The sequence below is a fragment of the Alligator mississippiensis genome, chromosome 1, assembly GCF_030867095.1.
Source record: "Alligator mississippiensis isolate rAllMis1 chromosome 1, rAllMis1, whole genome shotgun sequence".
Lineage (NCBI taxonomy): Eukaryota > Metazoa > Chordata > Crocodylia > Alligatoridae > Alligator > Alligator mississippiensis.
This window is the reverse complement of record NC_081824.1, coordinates 308,760,989-308,781,359: the sequence shown is the minus strand read 5'-3', so window position 1 is coordinate 308,781,359 and position 20,371 is coordinate 308,760,989. Positions and strand designations below refer to the sequence as shown.

The 20,371-nt window shown below is 39.6% G+C and overlaps 1 protein-coding gene across 7 annotated transcripts in view; it reads right to left on the bottom strand.

The window, feature by feature from the left end:
* DMD (dystrophin) overlaps positions 1–20,371 on the bottom strand; it is a 2,172,325-nt gene that overhangs the window by 1,990,157 nt on the left and 161,797 nt on the right. The gene's annotated exons all lie outside the window — the stretch shown is intronic.

The following is a 20,371-nucleotide window of genomic DNA, read 5'->3' as shown; positions in this document are numbered from 1 at the left end:
AAACTCATCTCTTCTCTTCTTTTCTTTCTTTTTTTAATTAGATTTCTAGCCCTCAGGATTCTGAAGATTTCATAGATTCCATAGACATTAGGGCTGGAAGGGACCTCGGAAGATCATCGAGTCTAGCCCCCCCGCCCGAAGGGCAGGAAGTCAGCAGGGGTCAGAGTGTCCCAGGAAGACAGACATCCAAATGTCTCTTGAAGGCGTTCAAGGTAGGTGCTTCAACTACCTCTGGTGGCAGTCTATTCCAAACCTTGGGGGCTTGGACAGTAAAGAAGTTCTTCCTTATGTCCATCCTGAAACAGTCATGGAGGAGTTCATGGCCGTTTGATCTTGTCATTTCTTGGGGGACTCTGGTGAACAAACATTCCCCCAGATCCTGGTGAGCACCCTGATAAACTTATAGGTGGCCACCAGATCACCCCTGAGCCTGTGCTTTTCCAGGCTGAAGAGCCCCATAGCTCTCAGCCTGTCATAGTAAGGTCTGTTTTCCTGACCTATAATCATGTGTGTGGCTCTCCTCTGGACTCTCTCAAGCTTCTCCTCATCCTTTTTGAATTGTGGAGCCCAAAACTCGACACAGTACTCCAGCTGCGGCCTTACCATCACTGAGTACAAGGGGAGAATGACATCCTGGGATTTGCTCAAGAAGCATCTATGGATGCAAGCCAGCATTTTGCTTGCTTTACTAGCTGCAGCATCACATTGAAGGCTCACGTTCATTTTGTGGTCAATCATGACCCCCAAGTCCCTATTGTCCAAAGTGCTAGCCAGTGTAGCACTGCCGAGCCTATAAGCATGCTATGGGTTTTTCCTCCCAAGGTGGAGAACCTTGAAGAAGAGCCGAAAAAGTTGCACCGAATGAATCATAGAGGATCAGGCACTAGAAAGAGAATTCCCATTCAGTGAGGACAAAGAAAATATCTGTCAGGATGTTTTAAAGCCAATCTCATTATTATTTAGGCCTATTTTATAATCATTGGATGCTTGTGGTGGGCAAGCCTGTATTAGAGCTTAGTGTGGTAGTATGAAACACTGCTTCTGTATTCTCTTGTAGGAGCAAATGGTGCCCCAAAGGGAACAGTGAAGATGGTGAAAATGGGGTTTTCACCACATCTGACTAGCTACACAGGAAGAAGTATAGTACAAAGCCTTGACATGCCAGGAGTTCTAAGAGGCATATTGAGTCTGCCAGACAAGATACCTCTCATTGCTCCTGCTAAGGGTGTATATCCATACTTTGAACTGTATCTAAGTGGTACTATCTGCACCTGAATGAGCTAACATAATCTGACACTGTTTATATTAGATATTGTATTTCTGGAACACTAAGGAAGAAAATGTCTTTTCAGAGATTTCATGTAAATAAGCTAGAATTACTACATCTGGTGCTCTGTCTGGAGCAGCACATATCAACAAGCTAATTTTGCATTCAAGGCAACGGAGTCAGTGCTATCATATCGTTGCAAAGTGCACAGCTATAAAGTGCCTATCTGAAAATATTGTCAGCTCCTTTTTGTTCACTGTTCAAGTCATTTCTGAAGTGAAACAAACCAGACAATAAAGGAGGACTGACTTTTAAGTCCCCATAAATTCAAAGTACATAAAAGGAAAAAGGATATGGTTAATATTTCATACATCTATCTACATTACAATTTTTAAGCCCTTGAGACAGCAACAAGGAATTGATATGTTATTTAAAAAAATAGTTTGAGTCCATAGATCCTAACCTGGAGTAACAGAATAAACTATTTTCATTGACAAAACACCCAGCAACTTGCCACCGGCTTGCTTTGTCTTGATTGAATTTTAAATGATCTGAAGTTACAGATGTAGGTATTCTGAAAGGGACTTGCTATTTAGATCAGTAGGATAGTGATGGCACATGCATAGTGGTATTCTGATGCAAAAGCCCCATTAAGGTATTTTAGCAATGTGTGTTTGCCAAAACCCCTTTCCTTTGGTTTGATCCCAGGTTGGACTAGATGATCTCTTGAGGTCCCTTCCAGCCTTACTTCTCTATGAAACTTATGAAACTTTGGAAATCATCAATTTAAGTCTCCTGTCATCAGGAAACTGGGGGGCAGAGAGGGAAGACATGAAAAAATATGTATTAAGAAACATGAAAAATCCCTAGGGAAAGAACACTGCTGATACACAGTGAAACAGAAAGCATCTGTGATTCATACAGAAACAGGCACAATCACTAGGAGAAATCCATGTTAATCATTCTGCAGACACAAATAAATCGGGTTAATACCTGACTTCCGATCATGTATGAAATTGTTCATCCCTATATTGGTCTGAGGATGTACCAGCCCTAGGGCCTTATCCTGGAACTGATTTCAGCACCTGCGCAGATACAACACAGGTATCTGCTCACATGAAACCAGCTGCCTTAGTGAGAAAACTCATCAGCAATTGTGTCAAATCTCTCTCTACATTACCAGCTGCTGGCACAATAAGAGGAATTTTTCCATCAGAGGGTAAGGGAAATTGGGTTATTGCTATCATTCACCCTTATTTTTAACAGGGATAAACACCTCTGTCTTGCTCCCTACCTAACAGCAAGAAGCTCCTTCCAAAACTACACTTACCATCATTACCTCCATAGTTTGGTATGGGATTAGGCTAGTAGTGTGCTTAACAGAATGAACAATACTACCACCTAGCAGACTGAACAATACTGTCTTATCGTTTTCTTGCACTCCCCATGACTGGATCTCGCTGTTGTCACATGCCATACACATAAAATGTAAACTTTCATACAGATTTATAGTGTTTACTTTTAGACAGCACCTAGCCCAGGGGGAAAGCGGGGGGGGGGGGGGGGGGGACATGGGACGACAGACTAGGCCCTTGACTAGGACTCTGAGGTGTCACCTTAATTCAATTAGTAATGATCAATTTAATTATAGTGTTCTACACAGTGGATGCATCTACACGAGATGCTACTGCACAGTGGTTTCTTTGCATTTATTTAGTACTTGTATAAGCATATACTAAATAAATATACAGTAACTAAAGTTACTGTGCAGTAGTGCTGGTGAACACCTTTTAAATAACACTACTGCGCAGTGGTGTCTCGGAAGTTTTTGCCATGTGACACTAAAGTAATATCAGGCCACTGTGAAGTCAGGTTCTTATGTAGATGTGCCCAGTGAGAATGAAGTATAAATAAATAACAAGACCAGGGAAATAAGGGCCAAGTGGAATTGTCCATTACTGACCTGAGGAATTCAAACAGATCCAAGCAATTCAAACCCATTTATGACTTGCTCTGTGGCAAGAGGTGATAAAGGTCTTTTTTTTTTAAACAATGCAAAGCTTCTGGTACAGAAATGCCTGTTCATTTTGATTGCTTCATTGCCAGTAGAGCAGTTAATTGGGTTATATAGGTAATTTGGTGTTTTTGGATTTTTTCAAGGCAATCCTAATAAGCATCTCACTTTATGATCTATTCTTCTGCTTCTTTTCTTTTCCTCTTCCTTCCCCTCTTTGGGAGTACTAACGACTCCAGTGAGACAAGAGGAAATAATGGATCATCAAGAAAAGAAATGAGCATGCTGGCCTTGACCTTTAGCTCCACACAATCTACGTGATGCACTTCTCTGGTTTTTGAAAACGAAAGCTGATTTTATCTGACAAAATTTATTAATTTGTTCTCACCAACATTTCCCAAGGAGGAAAATCAAATTTTCCTCTATCTTTCTCTATATCCCCTTCCCCTCACCCCTCAAAAAGTCATAGAAGCAAATATTGTAAGTGGTAAATTGTACATCTGCTTGTTTATATATCCTCAGGAGCAGCACTGATGAGCCTGGAGGGAAAGTTACTTGGAATGAACCTTAAACTAATAACTGAAACAAATGGAAACAGCCCGGTTATTCAGAATCTTGTAAAGTGCTCCCTGAAGTTTCCCAGAATGTTAAAATAATCATTTTAAAATGGCTTTCCTCTTCTGAAAATATCCTAGTAGTTGAATTAAAATGTTTTCTGCCATTAGAGTATAATAGTTGCACGCAACATTCTTTAAATATTTCTGAAGGGGTTCATGAGAAAACAGAAACATGTCTGGGTGCTTTAACCATTGTTTCTAGAATTCAGGAACCCAACTCTACAATCGCCTCTCTGTGAGCAGATTTTTTTGAGCCCACTTGACTTTAATGAAACTCTGTATTTGTTTTAAGGTCATAACTTCCTGAGTCTAGCTTCAGAATCTAGGCCTATATGTGGGCCAGAGAGGGACAGGATTTTCCAAATGATGGGTAAAGCTCACATATACTTTTGCACTGGTGGAATCTGCCTTTATACATGTGGATGAACAGTGCACTACATAAGTTTTCCAGTGTAAGATGTCCAAGGTAAGTTGCTCTACTCGGGTAAACTTACCCCTTCGCAACTGTAGGTCCAAGGGGCATAAGAATTGGGTGTCCACAAAACTAGACAATTACATCTTGGGATAATTCAATACAAACAGACAGTTATTGGCTTTTCTGTCACCTAGTGGAAAGGTGCTGTAACAGCACTTCTCGTGGGTACTTGGTCTTCTGTCTGCTTCAAGCAACAGTGTAACTTTGATATAATTTGCACTGATGTACACATTTATATAAGTTACATCAGTGTAAATGTGCTCTGTGTTGCAAGCTCATGTCATGTCAGAGAATGCCACCTGATGAACCCCCTTGGAGGTGAAGGTAGACTATCAATTTACTTAATCTCTGCTATATATAGTTAAATGTAGGATATAAATAAATGTATATGAATAGATTTTAATTAAGCATCAAACCTTGTGGAAATTTACATATTGTTTTTGCAACCTTAAAACTCTGCACCCATTAATTTAAACTTAGATAAATGAACCTGAAACAAATATTTTCCATAGAAAGGGTTACTGAAACAGTTCACTTTGAAAGCATCTCCACTAGTTAGGTGCAGTATATTGGAAAGTGTGTATTCTACGCTTTGTTTAAATGTAACAGTGTAATATAATCATATGAGTGTGTTTACAAATGTGTGGATGATAATGCATTGACTGAAATGCATTAGACACTGCCTTTTAAATGGGTACCTTTGCATAAATTTCTGCAGACATGTCGCTATACACATTTGTGTTTTTCACATACAGAATATGTAGGTGAATGCTAATAAAACAGAAAATCCTGTTAACTAAATTCTCCAAAAATTTAAAGCATATCAGAAAGTAGAATCCTAGCATGAAGCTTCACTCAATTTAAGACTGAAGCAAATTAATATCCCTGAACCTTAGGAACTGTTTTGTCATCCCACTTTTTCAAATGGCACTATCACAGACTAGAACAGTAGATGAAGCTCTAATTACACAACAGTACATATCTGGTTCTCTCAATTTCCTTATGCATTGATTTGAACTATCCAGTGCTCATCCTTCTTGTATTTGGTGTTTTTTTTTTTCCTTTTTGAAAAGAGTCTCTTGGTCAGCAGTGTTAGGATTTAAACACTATTTACTGATATAACCATCTTAATTAGTTCATTCTTGTTACAGCTGCAGCCTGTTCCAAAAGATGGTGCATAAAAGAAGCAACATTAAAAAGGAAAAAAAAAAAAAAAAAAACCAGAACCACCCCCCCCAAATCCCAAGAACAAAAAAGAAAAAAAAAACAAAAAAACCCTAACACACATGGTCCACAGTTTGCTCTTATTTACACTTACATAACAACTATGCATTCAATGTATTTCATAGCTTAAGTAAAATATATACAGTCCTTCACAACAATCTCTGTTTTCACCAAATCAAATACCTTCTATTTCAGTAAACTGGAATTACAGTAGAAAACCCAGCCTAATCCTAACAACTGTTTTGAATAGTTTAGGGTAGCTTGACTATGTATTGAGGCAGTAACATACACATGTACTCACTTGCTCACTCACTCTTATTTGTCAATGAACTAGTTGCGTTGTCCTAGCTCAGAAGGGCACATTTAACTGCTTCTGTACCACAACTCTGGTTACAGGATCGGGGAGCTATTTTCTATCACTGTGTCAAGAGATATCTCATCACATAAAAAAAGATTACTTCCAGATTACTTGGGAGCTTAAAATGCATTTTAATCGTTCCCTGAAATAGCTCTATTATTCTAGTCTTGAGCATCCCCTGTTTGGACTCTACCCTTCTGGAACACTCTGTGCTCACTAAAAACTAGACAGAAATCAAACAAGTAATGTCACCTGGAAATTAAAATATACAAAAAATGATGTATTCTCATGCCATAAAAAATCCCTAGTTCATGCTGGGTGTGTCTACACAAGATGCTTTGCTGTGCAGTAGACCAATCTACTGTGCATAAGGCATCACCATTTAAACCATGTGCAGCAGCTAATGCACAGTAAATTAGAGTAATGTGTGGTTTTCTATTATCTGTAAATACAGGTAGTAGATTAACTGTGCATTAGCTACTGTGCAGTACGACTCATGTAGACAGCTAACCGGAAGCAAATTGCCTCCTCTCCCACAGATGATAGGGGCAGAGAGCTTGAGAAAGAGATTATAGATTCTATAATCTATAGATTAATTGCACATGCAGAATTATCTCCAAATTTCCTTTGTGATAGGGCAAATCTACCCTAACTAGCTAGTAATAACTAAGGGGGAATAATTATTTCCAAATAATTCCTGGTTAGTAAAATGAATAAAGTCATAGTCCCCCAAAAACACATCTTTTGAACTATATTTAATTTCTGTTCAGGTTGGAAGTTGCTCAGCATCGTGTTGACCTGAATGCTTGAATGTTAAAACATTTCTATAATACACCCTAGGAAATAACATCCAGCATAATCATAAAGGCATAAATCTTTTCTCTGCCTGCTTCCCGTCCATTCTGTAGTTCTGCTGGATACAAAACATAGAAATATAAAGCAAAATGCACACAACTGAAAATGAGAGATGCAAAAGCTTAAGTTTAGGGATTTCAGCAAAATGTGGCTCAAAGATGTTTTTAGAATAGCAAATGTGAAATATGTGGAGCAGGTGTTGCCCATGGAAGTAGTGGAGCTTATGGGACTACCTGTTGCTCCCTTAGCAGTTAATGGCTAATGTTTCAACAATACAGAATTCAGAGCACATCCTTATAAGTTTACAATATAGTATCACATTACTTTGTTCAATCTCTAATTTAAATTACCATCACTTTTTATGCAAAAAATGCAGAATTTAATGACCTCATTATCGGCAATGAACAATCACTTTGCAGATTTCCAGACAAGCCATGTCTTCATTACATAAATAAAAATAGAAGGTTCTTTTAAAAGTGATAGGCATATGCATTAACTCTCAATTCAGCCGGATTTGCATATTAGTGGATGCCATATTGTATAATACAAAATTGATAAGCAGTTGGAAATGTGAATGTATTTTGGAGTTTTACTATGTAGCTGAAAACAAAAGTAACATAACATACACACACTGTATATAAATATGTACATATATGTGCAGATATATATACAAATTTATATCATGGAACATTCAGCTTATGCAAACAGGAGTATAACTGTTTTACCAGAAGGACTGTCAGATGTTACACATAATGAGGTCTTCCTCCCAGGATAGATCTCTGGAGAATAGAACCTCAAAGTTGAATACAGCAACCAATAAATGTTCCTCTGAGCTCAATTGCTAAGTGTTTGTAGGTTTGGTACAAGTTCTGTGTGCATTCCAGTTTGACATTAACCTATGCAACCAGGGGCTAAAGATAGTTATCTCTAGGTGTGCATTCTACTATTTTACCCATCAATACAATATCAGAGCACTCTGGGGTGCCTGTCAGTATATTACTGATAGGTCATACTTGCTTTTGCTCTGGCTGGTGACCTTTGCTATATTATAGGATGCATGCATACATACAATTATGAAAAAGTTGTCCATGTACCCCAAGTAGATTTATAAAACTCATCTGCAGCACAAAGTATTAGCATCTATTTTATAGGATATCCAGCAATTTACTTGATTTCTAAGCACTGGACTATGTGACAGACCACCACAAATCTTACTTCAGTACACAGATGTTTAATAATATTTGTTCATAATGCCACTGCTGTCAGGAGGGCTACTTAAATCTAGAATAGAAAACTGTGAATCCAGGAACTGAAGAATAAGTGTTCAATTTTAATTTTTTCTCATGGCTCAGTTTTTTCACTACTTAAACAATTACAAACAAACAAACAATCAAAAATACCAAAGCCACCTCCTTATTTCACAAGCTTCCCATCTCTAAGTTTTTGCTGCAAGAATTGCCATACTGGGTCAAACCAACAGTCCATGTTGCCCAATGTACTGTCTCGGACAGGGGTAGGAGTGCATGCTATAGAGTGGGGGTGGGCAAAATGGCGGATCTGGCCAGCAGCTGCACTCCATTTCCCAGAAGCCCCCTGCTTGCATCACTGCGCAGTTTCCACAGAGACTCCAGGAGTGCCAGAGCCATGACAGTGCAGGGCCAAGGTTTCCATGTAGACCAGCCCCAGCTGTGCTGGCAGGGTATGCCGCTGGGTGGGGAGCTGCTCTGGAGCTAGGGCTGGGATCTTGCAGCAGTGACAGCATGGTTTGGAGCAGGGGCAAAGCTGTGATTCGCTGCCTGCATGCCCCCACATGTGCTGTTACCACCACAATATCCCAGCCCTGGAGCAGCTCCCAGCCCTGCTGCAAGCTGTGCCAGGGTTGCTGGGGCCAGTCTCCATGGAAACCCTGGCCCCATGCTGTCATGTCTCTGGCTCTCCCAGAGTCTCCATAGAAACCGGCCACAGCAACATGGATGGGAGCTGCTGGGAAATGGAGTCCGCCATGGGCCCAATCCAGCCCACAGGATGAATTTTGCCCACCCTACTATAGAGAGAGAGCATTGAACCAGATATCTCTAGAGCAATCTAGGCCCTCTTCAATACTTTTTCTGGCACCCACAGTTTATTCAGTTAGAGATACCACAAGAAACTTATCAGGCCATTCTGTTTAATAGCCATTAATAGATCTATCATTCATGAATTTATCCAGTCTCTTTTTGAACCTGGCCATGATTTCTACTAGTACATCAATGCGAGATGAAAGGCAACTGAGAATAATAGGAAAATAGTTAAGGTCAGTTGCCATCATGGAGCTATTATCTGTGACCAGAAGGAATGCTTATGTGAATAAATATTTTCTTGAGATCAAATGCTAAGTACTGGTGGATTTGGTATAAAAGGCACAGAAAACTAGTGAAACTGGCACCACCTTGGTGAAAGAGGCAACCTCTGTCTTCTGCTGAATGACTTTTCCGGCTACCAATGATTACTATAGAAACTAATTTTTTTTTTCAGAAATGGCAAATCTTACACATCATAGTAGCAACATCTTAAGGTAGAAAGTGATAGATGAGATGCAAGAAATGATCTCTGTAAATCAAATATGTTAAACAGCTGTAAGTCACAGACCATCCCCCTATACCTTAAGGTCTTGATCCTGCCATCAGATCTACATAGATGAGGTCCCAGTTTTCCTGAAGTCACAGCAGCTTTATCCAGGCACCTGAGTTTGGTAGGCACTGGTGATACATTGGTGAACAAAACAATCAGACTGCAACTGTAATTAAACCAAATTCAGAAACTATCTGCTAGCTTGACTTAAGCAACTAAATGTATCAAAGTAGCTTTTTGCTCATTGGATTATGGAAAAATCCAACAATTTTGAATGTATCCATTATTTGAATTTTCGCAAATATGTTCTTAATTTTAAGTACTCTATTCTTTGAGCATGAATTGCTTACTGTCAATATTCAAATACTTGATCTTTAAAAAAAACAATCTGTCTTGTGACTAGTCACATAGATCACAAGGTTTTGTGTCTTTATTTCTGATGGGATAAATACTACTATTATAATCAGGAGGAGAACTTTAAGAAAAGCCCTGGGGCTCTGAATCCATGGAAAAGAGGGTAGCAAATTATGGTGAGACAGGAAGTAAAGAGAATTAAAAAATGTTAACTTTTTTCTTTTCTGGGCTACTCATGATTTGCCTGAGGCATCATTCCAAGAAAAGTTAGGCTGTTGTAAGATTTATTGGCTGGCAGCAGAGTCAGAATGTAATTTCTCTCATTGGATCCTTATAGAGTTATTGCATCTAGTTGCATTGTCCTAGCTCAGAAGGGTATATTTAACTGCTTCTGTACCACAACTCTGGTTACAGGATCCGGGAGCTATTTTCTATCACTGTGTCAAGAGATATCTCATCACATAAAAAAAGATTACTTCCAGATTACTTGGGAGCTTAAAATGCATTTTCTCTGACAACTCACACAAGAAAAATTGATTGATAAATATTCTTAAGAAGCAAACAGACAAAGAAGTAGATCTATGAAGTCAAAAGCAGTCTTGCAGAAATTGGTAGCTTTTTACCAGCTCAAGTTCTACCCCAGAAACCAGGAACAATCTGCCACAAACTAAAATATATCAAAGGTGGTCTTAAATTGCCACGCTCAAACAAAATTTGACATGCATACTTTTTTTCATGTATACACGGTAAAGCCATTATGCTAGACAAATGACAATGTTTCATCACTCTTCGTCACATGTACATGGTCAAATCATAACATGTACAAGAACCACAGGATGAAGATTTCTTACCAGGATAAATCTAAACCAGTTTTAAAATAGCAGTTAAAGTAACTCCATCCTACACTGATAAAATTAGGGCTTAAATTACACTGATGCCTGACTATATAGGCAACTGGGGCTTTGATATCAATACTGACTCCAAACAAAAAAATATCATGTGACAACATCTGGTTATTCTTATAACCCTCCTGCTTTGGTAGTGACTAGGACCTTCCCAGTTTTACAAGAAATGATGTGCTGACAGACCAAGACAGTAATTGATTGCAATGAGCGATAGAAAGGCTGAAAGCCAGAATCCACCATTTAAACTTCCATTTTCAGCCAGCTGACTTGTTCTTAGCTGACAATATGAAGAAAAAAATAGATTATGATGAGCCTCGCAAGAGACCTGCTGCCTCCTCTAGCTCCACTAACTATTAAAAGACCAATTATTATTAGAGAAAACAGTTTAGATTTAGCAGCAGACAGTGTAATATATGTCTAACCAATTGGAGACTAATGATCTACTTTCTGAAAAAGAATTGGAGATTGCTTTGAGCTTGGAAGAGAGGACAAAAAGAAGTTTATTTCAAGCAGTGAAATCCCCATGGAATAGGAATTTTATAAACTACTTTTCTCTGGTGCCATTATTCTGAATCTCCTAAAAATCAGAGCTACTAAGATGTGCTTAGAAATAAAATGCTTGTGTAGTAGTTACCAATGCAGTGTCAACATTTATCATCAGCTACCACAAAGCTGCACCTGAGATAACACTTTCCCATCTATGTTCAGATCTCTCCATGATAAGAATGAGAACTAACAATTGGCTGATCTAGATTGATGATATTTAAAAGACACATTTTTGTTCTTCATCACACCTAATTGACAACAAAGACCAGAAAAAAAAATACAGTGCCTTTTATATCTTGAATAAACATTTAATTTAGTTCTCAGGAAATAATACAATGAGAGCAAACAACTGCCAACATTCTGAGTAATCTTTCATTCTGCAATCTCTTATTAACAATCCAGCCTTAAACTAAATCAGAACAACATCTGTACTGTAAAGATTTTAAAATCCCAAAGTAGCTTCTCAGCAAGATTGTAGGAAAATATATTTTTCATATAATGTGGCAGATCATCAATAAATGTTCTAATTAATTGGTTGCAGGTAATTATCTTCCTGTGTGCTAAGGGTATGAAGATTTCATCATATTCTGATATAAAGAGATATCTTTTTTTTTTTATTTATACCTTGGAAACATTAACTGTGATTGTTATTGTATAATTTATGAGCTCAAAAGCCCATTATTTAACCACATCCTTTACTATGTTTCTTGAGAAATAGTGATAAAGTGATTGTTGGTTTAGGTCTAAAAATGCATTTTATTGCTGTCATTTCAGATGACTAAATAGTCAAACAATAAAAGCTCCATTTTTTAGACAGAACTACTTTCTGAGAAATGCCAACATGTCATTCAACTCAACAATCAATCTCTCTCTCTCTCTCTCTCTTTCCGATGTTAAGTGATATAACTTCCTTCATATCCACCATACTCAGAAACACAATTTTGCTCATTGCCTCAACAGAGCAATGATTTTAAACTAGCATTTGCCCTAAGCCATACTCTTATGTTCCCATGATAGCAATATTGTGTTTTTAACTTCAGTTTTACACTGAGTAATGGGTAGATATACAAAAACAGATCACACACAATTAGTACAATAAGTAGGAAGTCACATGACCCATAGTTTTGGAAGGCAAAGCTAACATTTTTGTACGTGGCTACGCTGGGTAATATAGAACCTCCTCTTCTAAACACACCTCTGAATAGTTGCACAGATAATCTATTTCACCTGTGTTCATTTTATGCCTGATAACTCAGACAGCGGGAGGGAAAAGGAAGGGAAGGTTAGTGGGTTGAGCCAAAGCCGGGTACATTTCCTAAGGAGAAGACTGGAAGCAATCTGCAGATTCCTGAAAAGTGGTGAAATACGTATTTTTATGTTGCACCATTACAAGAGGAGAAAGGGTGGAAATGTAACTGACCCTAGCCTTAAGTCTAGCCCACCATGGATTGATTTACGTTATTACAGGAATACAAGTCATTATATAATCTTCAAAGAATCAAGTGTGTAACAAACATTGCAAATCTGCACACATGCATAACATTATAATGTATTTCCAGTAGGGGGCACTGCTGCAAACACCACACACAGAGTGTTGTTAAGAAATGCTAGGGGCATTAAGAATTCACCTGAAGCTGCCTTGTAAAATAAAGACTTTGCAGAGTTGAGAATCCTGGCTCTGCACAGCAAACAGCAAACCAAGCACATGCAGTCTTTGATGAGAGGCAGCCTTCCATTTGCCTATGAGTTTGTGTAGGCTTCTGGACAGAAGCAGGCAAAGAAGTGGCTGTTTGTGATAAGGCACAGGTGCCCAGTTCCCCGTGTTCTCTCTCTCTCTCTCTTTTTTTTTTTTTTTTTACCATCCCTTCTTTAGGAAAACAGGTTTTGCCTATCTCAAATCAACATAATATCCTAATAAACAACCTGAGACAATTTCACTAAACAGTGAATCAGTCTGCGAGACCTAGGAAATCTGAGATGGAGGAGCCACACCATTTATTAATGAGGCTTCTAAAACAAACAAGCCAAGAAAATAAATGTACTTCAAGATGGACATAGGATACATCTCTGTATTCTTCCAATAAGCATTCATCAAGCAATAATTAACTCTATTTGTCCTCATAATTAATCCACATAAGTCCTCTATTAGTCCACAGAAAGACCTGTAAACAGCCTCCCTATTTATTATAATATCATCAAGGCGTGGCGGGTGAGATGGGAAGATGCTCTAGGGGCAGAGCAGGGCATGGTCACGGAGCCATCAGGGGTGTCACAGCCACCCCTGGGACCGTGACCTTGCATAGACACATGCACAGACAAAACTGAACTGAACAGATAAATATAGCTCATAATTTTTAATAGGCCTATTTTTCTCAGAAAAAAGACCTTGAAATTTTTTTAAAATACTGTCTGAAGTCAGGAAAACAAAGACTGAAAAATCAAAAAATGTTAGTCACTTTTGAAAGTTATAAGCCGAACATTTATAATGGTACTTCCAAGCTTTGGTTATACACCAATAAGGGATAGAAAATTAAATTAAATTATTATATTAATGCAGTGATGAAATGATTGTTTTTTATTAGATTTGAGCCCTTTATTGCATATAGATCCTGAAAATTATGCCAAAATACATGCTAGGCATAATACTGAAATGTGTATTTTTTTCTAGCCCTTCAATTGCTATAATATACAGAGTACAAACAGAAACATAACTAAAGTGGGTAGTCCTTTAAAAAAAACCATGGTTTTAAATTCAGCAAAACCAAAACCTTAAAACTTTACCATGGTGGCTTTGGATAATACAGTTGATATTTCTGAAAAATATTCATTTAAAATATAAAAATGTGTAAGTAGTTTTAAGGCAGACAAGGTTCCTTGGGTGAATTTGGGTTGGTCTAATAAAAGATATCAAATAGTTGGAGAATAGTTATTAAGCAAGCTTTTGAGTTCAAAAACCCTTCATCAGGCTAAGGAAGTTTCAGCAGTTGGTGTGTGCTCTTCCTGGATGGAATGAAAAGTAGTTTTAAGGCCTTTACTTCATTTCTTAGAATCCTTCCCAGGCTTTCTTCACCAATTAAATTTTATTATGAAATTAGCTGGTGCAAAATATTTTTCGTTTAGTTGGTTGGTTGGCTGGCTGGGTTTCTAAAAAGATTTTAGGGGGTCAGGACTATTTTATAGGGCTGTGCGACGCTTCGGGTGCCGATTCAATCTGGAGGAGATTCAGCCCGATTTGATGGCCAAATCTCCGAATCAGAATCAAATCAAGAGACCAATAAAAAGGTCTGAATTGATTTGAAGCTCTCTGAATCAATTCAGAAAAGATTTGGAGAGCTTCACAGATTCAGGCAGCCCCCACTCGCTGCTGCAGGGAGCTGGACGCAGACTCTATGCCGCTAAGTAGGGAGTGGGAGAGGTGGTGCTAGAAGAGGGGAGAGGGGACCATGGGGGTACTCCTGCCAGGCCCCATACCCTGCCTGCTCCCCAGCCCCCCTGAGCACCCCTGACCCCCACCAGCTCTCCCAACCACCCCCGTATGGCTGCCCTGCCCGCCTCAGCTCCTGCATCTTAAAAAAAAAAAAGCCCCACTCACCAGATGATTCAGCAGCCATTGGGGCTTCTGAGTCTCATGGAAGAGCCCCCCATGCAGCGTGGGGCAGTGGGTGCAGCAGGGATCACCCCCCACACACACACTTGGCAGGAGCTGGTGAGCTCAGGGCTTTTTAAATTTTTTTAAGAGCCAGGAGCTGGGAATGGGCAGGACAGCCATAAGGCAGGCTGGAAGAGAAGGCAGGGTTTGGGGGGCTCGTGATAGAGCCCTCACACAGTGTGGGGCAGCGGGGGGGGGGCAACAGGGATTGCCACCCCCGTCTTGGCAGCAGCCAGTGAGTGCCAGGCTTAAGAGCTGGGAGGCTGGGGCAAGGCAGGGATGGGGCCTGTCCTATTTGGAGATTCGGCAGCTTCCGAATCTCTGAATTAGATTTGGCTGAATCAATTTGGGACAGTGATTCAAATCAATAAATTGAATCACTCTCCCCCAAATTGGCCGAACCCAAAGTGAACACTTGCTGCTTTGCACAGGCCTACTATTTTGTTCTCGCTGTGTGTAACCTAAAGTAGGAAGGCTGCAATTTCATATGTTTAAAGATATAACTTCAAGTGCTGACCATACTGTAGTAGATTTTAGAGAAGCAAAGACTGCCATTTTAATCACCTATTTCAATTCAACTAAAAAATCTACGCCTACAATACAGAATCCAGTAATTACGATACTAACTATGACTCAGTCACTGAAAATAGATTTTACCCTGGGAGTCTTAAGTGTTCTTTCAAATTACATTTTAAGACTTTTTATATTGGTTGCCTAACAGACATACAGCAACAGGAAAACTATAATCCTACTACAAACCCAACCATGGTAGTAGATGGCAAACTGATTACATCTTATGAGATCTACACTCCCATCTAAATGTGTTTCAACAGCAAAGCTCAGTTAGACAAGTCTGAAGCCCATTTTCCCTGTAATATCTCAGTAGGATTCAACAGAAGCAATACTCTGATGATCATATTTCTGCAGGATTACCTGCTATAGACAGTACCTTTCTCAAACTCCAGACAAAATAAAATAAACTAACACATTCTCAGAAAAGCAATTCCAAAGGGCTGAAATATGAACTGCAGGAATGTACGAGTTCCTAACATTTTCATACAAAAAAAAAAATCAGGTTTTTTTTAACAAATAAAAGAAAGACAAGCTTCTAGCAATTTCAGTTACTATCACCCTTTTGTTCTCTTTGCCCCATGCATTTTCTTCTACTGCTGTCCTTACTCCACCACATCTGAAGTTTATTTTCTTTCAGAAACAATTTAAAGACTACTGAGAGGAAGCCCTGTGTAGTAGATAGGACTTACCAGAAGGGAGTTACTAAATTTTTATCTCAGTTTCTTCAATTGTTGACTTACCTTTTTTTCTTTTTTTTTTTTTTGCAGTTCCCATTGACTTCAATGACAATTGCAACAGTTTAACACCTCTGCAAATTATTAACTAAGGGCAAAGACAGAAGTGGCAATTTTTGCCCAATCTGGCCACAGAAAGTAGTTTATAACCGTGACTAAACACAAGTGCATGATGTCACAACCCAATGATTTTAGTGCCTCAGCACGGTGGAATTTTCCCGCCACATGAGAGTCTCTGTGCACAGCAAAAGTTTTCTGTTGCAACAGAAAACTCTGTTGCAACTTCTGTTGCAACAGAAAACTCTCTTGCACCAGAACTCCGGTGCAAGAGAGTTCCTGCCATTCGTATGCAAATTTGTGTCCCACTATTGGCCAGTTCTAAATTATTCCTACATGGCGGCTAGCGATTGGCTTGTCAGCCGTATAAAATTCTGTGCGACTTCAGCCCAAGTCGGAGAACTTTGAGCACACTGCAGAGTGACATTGAAGATTCCTGACTCGTGGCTGAGCTGATCAATAGCCTGATCAACTATCGATTTGTCTCCCCATCGCCGAGCGCCATCCCTCGACATACCCTTTCCCTGCCGGCCTGGTTCGTGTACGGATTCGCTCGCCTGAGCCTTGCCAGCTGGGGCAACTCGTGTAGTCGTTTAAGCGACCGGACTACCTGCATCGCGGCTACTAGTGGCATAAGTAAAGCTTTTTTGCAACCAATACGCTTTGTCTGCCTCTCCATTCACCAGCCCGCCCAACAACCGAGTAATTTCTAGATCACCTCAAGTTGGCCCCGGCCGTCTGAGACACATGACTGCAGACCACCCAATCAGCTACTTTTGAAGTGAACAATCTGAACCCCCATTGCACGAGAGCTCAGATGCAGACATTTCATAATATAACATCTTCTGTAACTTGTGTCCATGCTGCCTCCCAGCCTTGAGTGGTTTTCAGAACAGGAGTAGGGAAAGGGAGTGGAAGGAGTTTGGTTTGGGGGTTTTTCAGCCCCCACTGTAGGCTGTAGGTTTGGTTTGGAATTCCCCCTCCTCCCCAAGTTGGAAGTCTCCAATCCACCCACCCTACCTTCCAGCACTGGCTGGGGAAACCCTAGAACCAGCACCCTCTGCTCCCTTTCACCCCCACCCCCATTCTGAAAACAAGGACACGCTGGGAGAAAGGAGGGCCCATTTCTAGGGGAAATCAACTGCAGGCTCCCAGCCAGCAGCTAGGTTCCCTCCTCCTTGGAACCAACAGTAAATTTCTGTTTAGTCCAGGAGATGGTTGTAATTCAGAGTGCATCCTCTAAAGCATTCTCAGTTACAGTGGGGAGCTACACTTCTGTCTGCACCATGAATTTCTCTGCTTTAATTAACACATCAGTAACATTAAAAGTAAGTTCATATAGTAATTTGAAATGGACAACTCTGAAAGCCCCCAAATGAACTAATCCCTAATCCCATCAATTTACCTTCTATAGGATACTGTATCCCCCATGAATGGCAAGGTTCTTGTATCCCCTGTGAATGGTGAAATCTGAATAAGGCACTGCATTCATGAACACAGTGCGCTGGTGGCTGGGGGTGGGGGGGAAGCGGGCACAGCTGCGCTGGCAATGGCGGGAGCCTAGCAGTGGCAGCGATGGCAGTACCACGGTGGAGGTGGTGGGAGCCCATTGGCAGCAAGTGCAGAGCTCCCGAGGAGCTCCTTTAAGTGTATTACAATGCGGGTTCGGCATTCGTGAATATTTTAAACCGCGAACGCCGAGCCCGTGAATAGCGAGGATTTCCTGTACCTAATTATAAGTTTTTACATACCTCACCAAGTTAGTGCAATGTTTGTATAACACTACAATGTCAAGCTTGTATAACACTACAAAAGCGTACAACACAATTTCAATCAAGTGCTGCTTATGGCTGGGACAGGAGGAAGGCAACCACAGCCATAGCACATCTGATCAAAGTCCTTCCTGATTCTTCCTAATCTCCTGGCACATAGAAGGAAGCAAGAAAGGGAATAAAGGAGGTGAATTCATATATCTTTAAAGTTGGCTGGCTATTAATGAAGCTTTGAGTAATAGAAACTCCAGTGACTTGGCAGCTCTTGGAGACATAGCATCACCCTGATAAATATTGACTTTGACGACTACCCTAGGGTGAAGCAGTACTGATTTGACCCTGGGAAAGATAGAGTTAAGCCATTTTGACTATAAATGTTCATCATTTTAGTCCCTTCCCATTATTCCTAGAAAATCTGATTCCAAAATCTGAGTACACCCTTAAACTTTGACTAGTAAAGGCTCGAGGTGGTGGTTTTTCAAACATCCATCCTGAATGAAAATTGAGCATTTTGATTCTGCATGTACTGAAAAGCAAAAGGCAGAGTACAATTTTTTATGGTGACTTCCATACTTTTAAAATCATTCCACCCATATGTAACGCTTAGAAATGATGGAAATGACGTGCCAAACTACTTGCAGGGGCAGCTGCATAGATCCAAATTAATTCTATGGATTATACTAATAATATATTGTATTTTCTCATCATTTTTGTGACCTGATATCTCAAGCAGTAAATTTTGTTTCATTTAAGAGAATTTGCTTTAAAACAGAGATTTAATTAAATGAGATTGTGACATCTCAATATATAAGGATCTCATTTTTTTTCTTTGCACACAATTTATGTTAATTCAGTGGATCAAATTCTGACCTCTTACTTGGACTAAATATTAATTTCACTGGGATTACTTTCTGCAGGTGTAATCTGTATAATCTGGCTCACTAAAAACTAGAAGTATCTATTTAAGTGAGAACACAGTATTAAAAAATGTATTGATAGCTTCTTAACCACTAAGGGCTATTTAATTGAAATGTCAGGTGAACTTCTGGACAACCAGTACAGCCAGAAATTAATCTTTATTTCTGAATAACTAATTTCAGAAGAATTCAAGATATCTGTATCCAAAAACTATTCTTCATCATACTTTTAGATCAACAAATAAAACTGTGTTATAGCATATTTACCAAAAGAAAACAGATCCTGTTTTGTAATAAAGGTAATCCAAATATATATATTTTTTTTAATGTATAGTTTTTTTAAAACCCAGATATTGTATTCCATCATCACATTGTATGCCTATAGTGCTTAACACAATGGAAACTCATTTTTAGCTGTTCTTTAGGGAGCACCCTAATAAATATGATAAATAGGAAATATGAATCCAAATAATAACTGCATCTGAAATGCCCAATTCTTAACCTTTTCAAAGTCCAAATCTGGATCTATAATTTGCCGCTTGATCTCTCCCTTATAAACACAGTAAATAAAAAATGTCCAGAGAATAGAAAATGTTTGGACACGGCCTTACTTCTTTATGAAGGAACCACAGATGTATTTGCCCTGTTTTCAAGGGCTATGTACTGGTTCAGAAAAACAGCTTCTCTCTCCAAACTGGCTTTTGACTTTGAAATACTCAGAGGCTGTGTCTACATGAGTGTGGACTTTTGTTTCTCTGGGGACAAGTAGCAGCAGCACACCTTGTGCCACTGCTAGTTGTCCCTGGGAAACACATGGGGGTAGAGGAGACTGTGACCTGTAACTGTGCTGGCCCCAGTAGCCTTACCTGTGGTTCTGGGAACCTCGGGGAGGCTGTAGCTGTGGTTCTTCTACTGCTGGGAGCCTGGCTAAAAGCTGGAGTGTGGCTCTGGTCAGCCAGGCTCCAGTTTCGAGCAGTGCATGCTGCTACCACATGTGCCCCCCGGGGTTTTTTTTTCCAGTGTGGGTTTTTTGACTCCAGGATCTTCTGGGGTCAACCCCTTGCCTGTGCAGTGCAAGGCAGTGGCATGGGGAACACCTGTATGTGCAGTGTATGGCACCGCAGATGGATTTACAGTGCCACATACCACATGTCCTCGCTTGTCTGGATGTGGCCAGAGGTTTCGTCTGGCAAAAAAAAAAATATCAGTTAATAGTAAGGTGATACAAGAAGCTATTTTAAATTAGGAAAACCAAAAACATATATATATACAAAAGGAGGATCAGCTTCTCTAAGCTTAACATGTTTCTCTAAGTCATCCTTTCAGGTCACTCAGTTTTAATGCAGTTCTAGAAATTAAAATTAATTTTATTTCTTTAATGTCACTGTGCTGAACTGAAACAATTTGTTTTCTTCTTCCTTCTGTTCCTGCCTGCCTCAGTTCT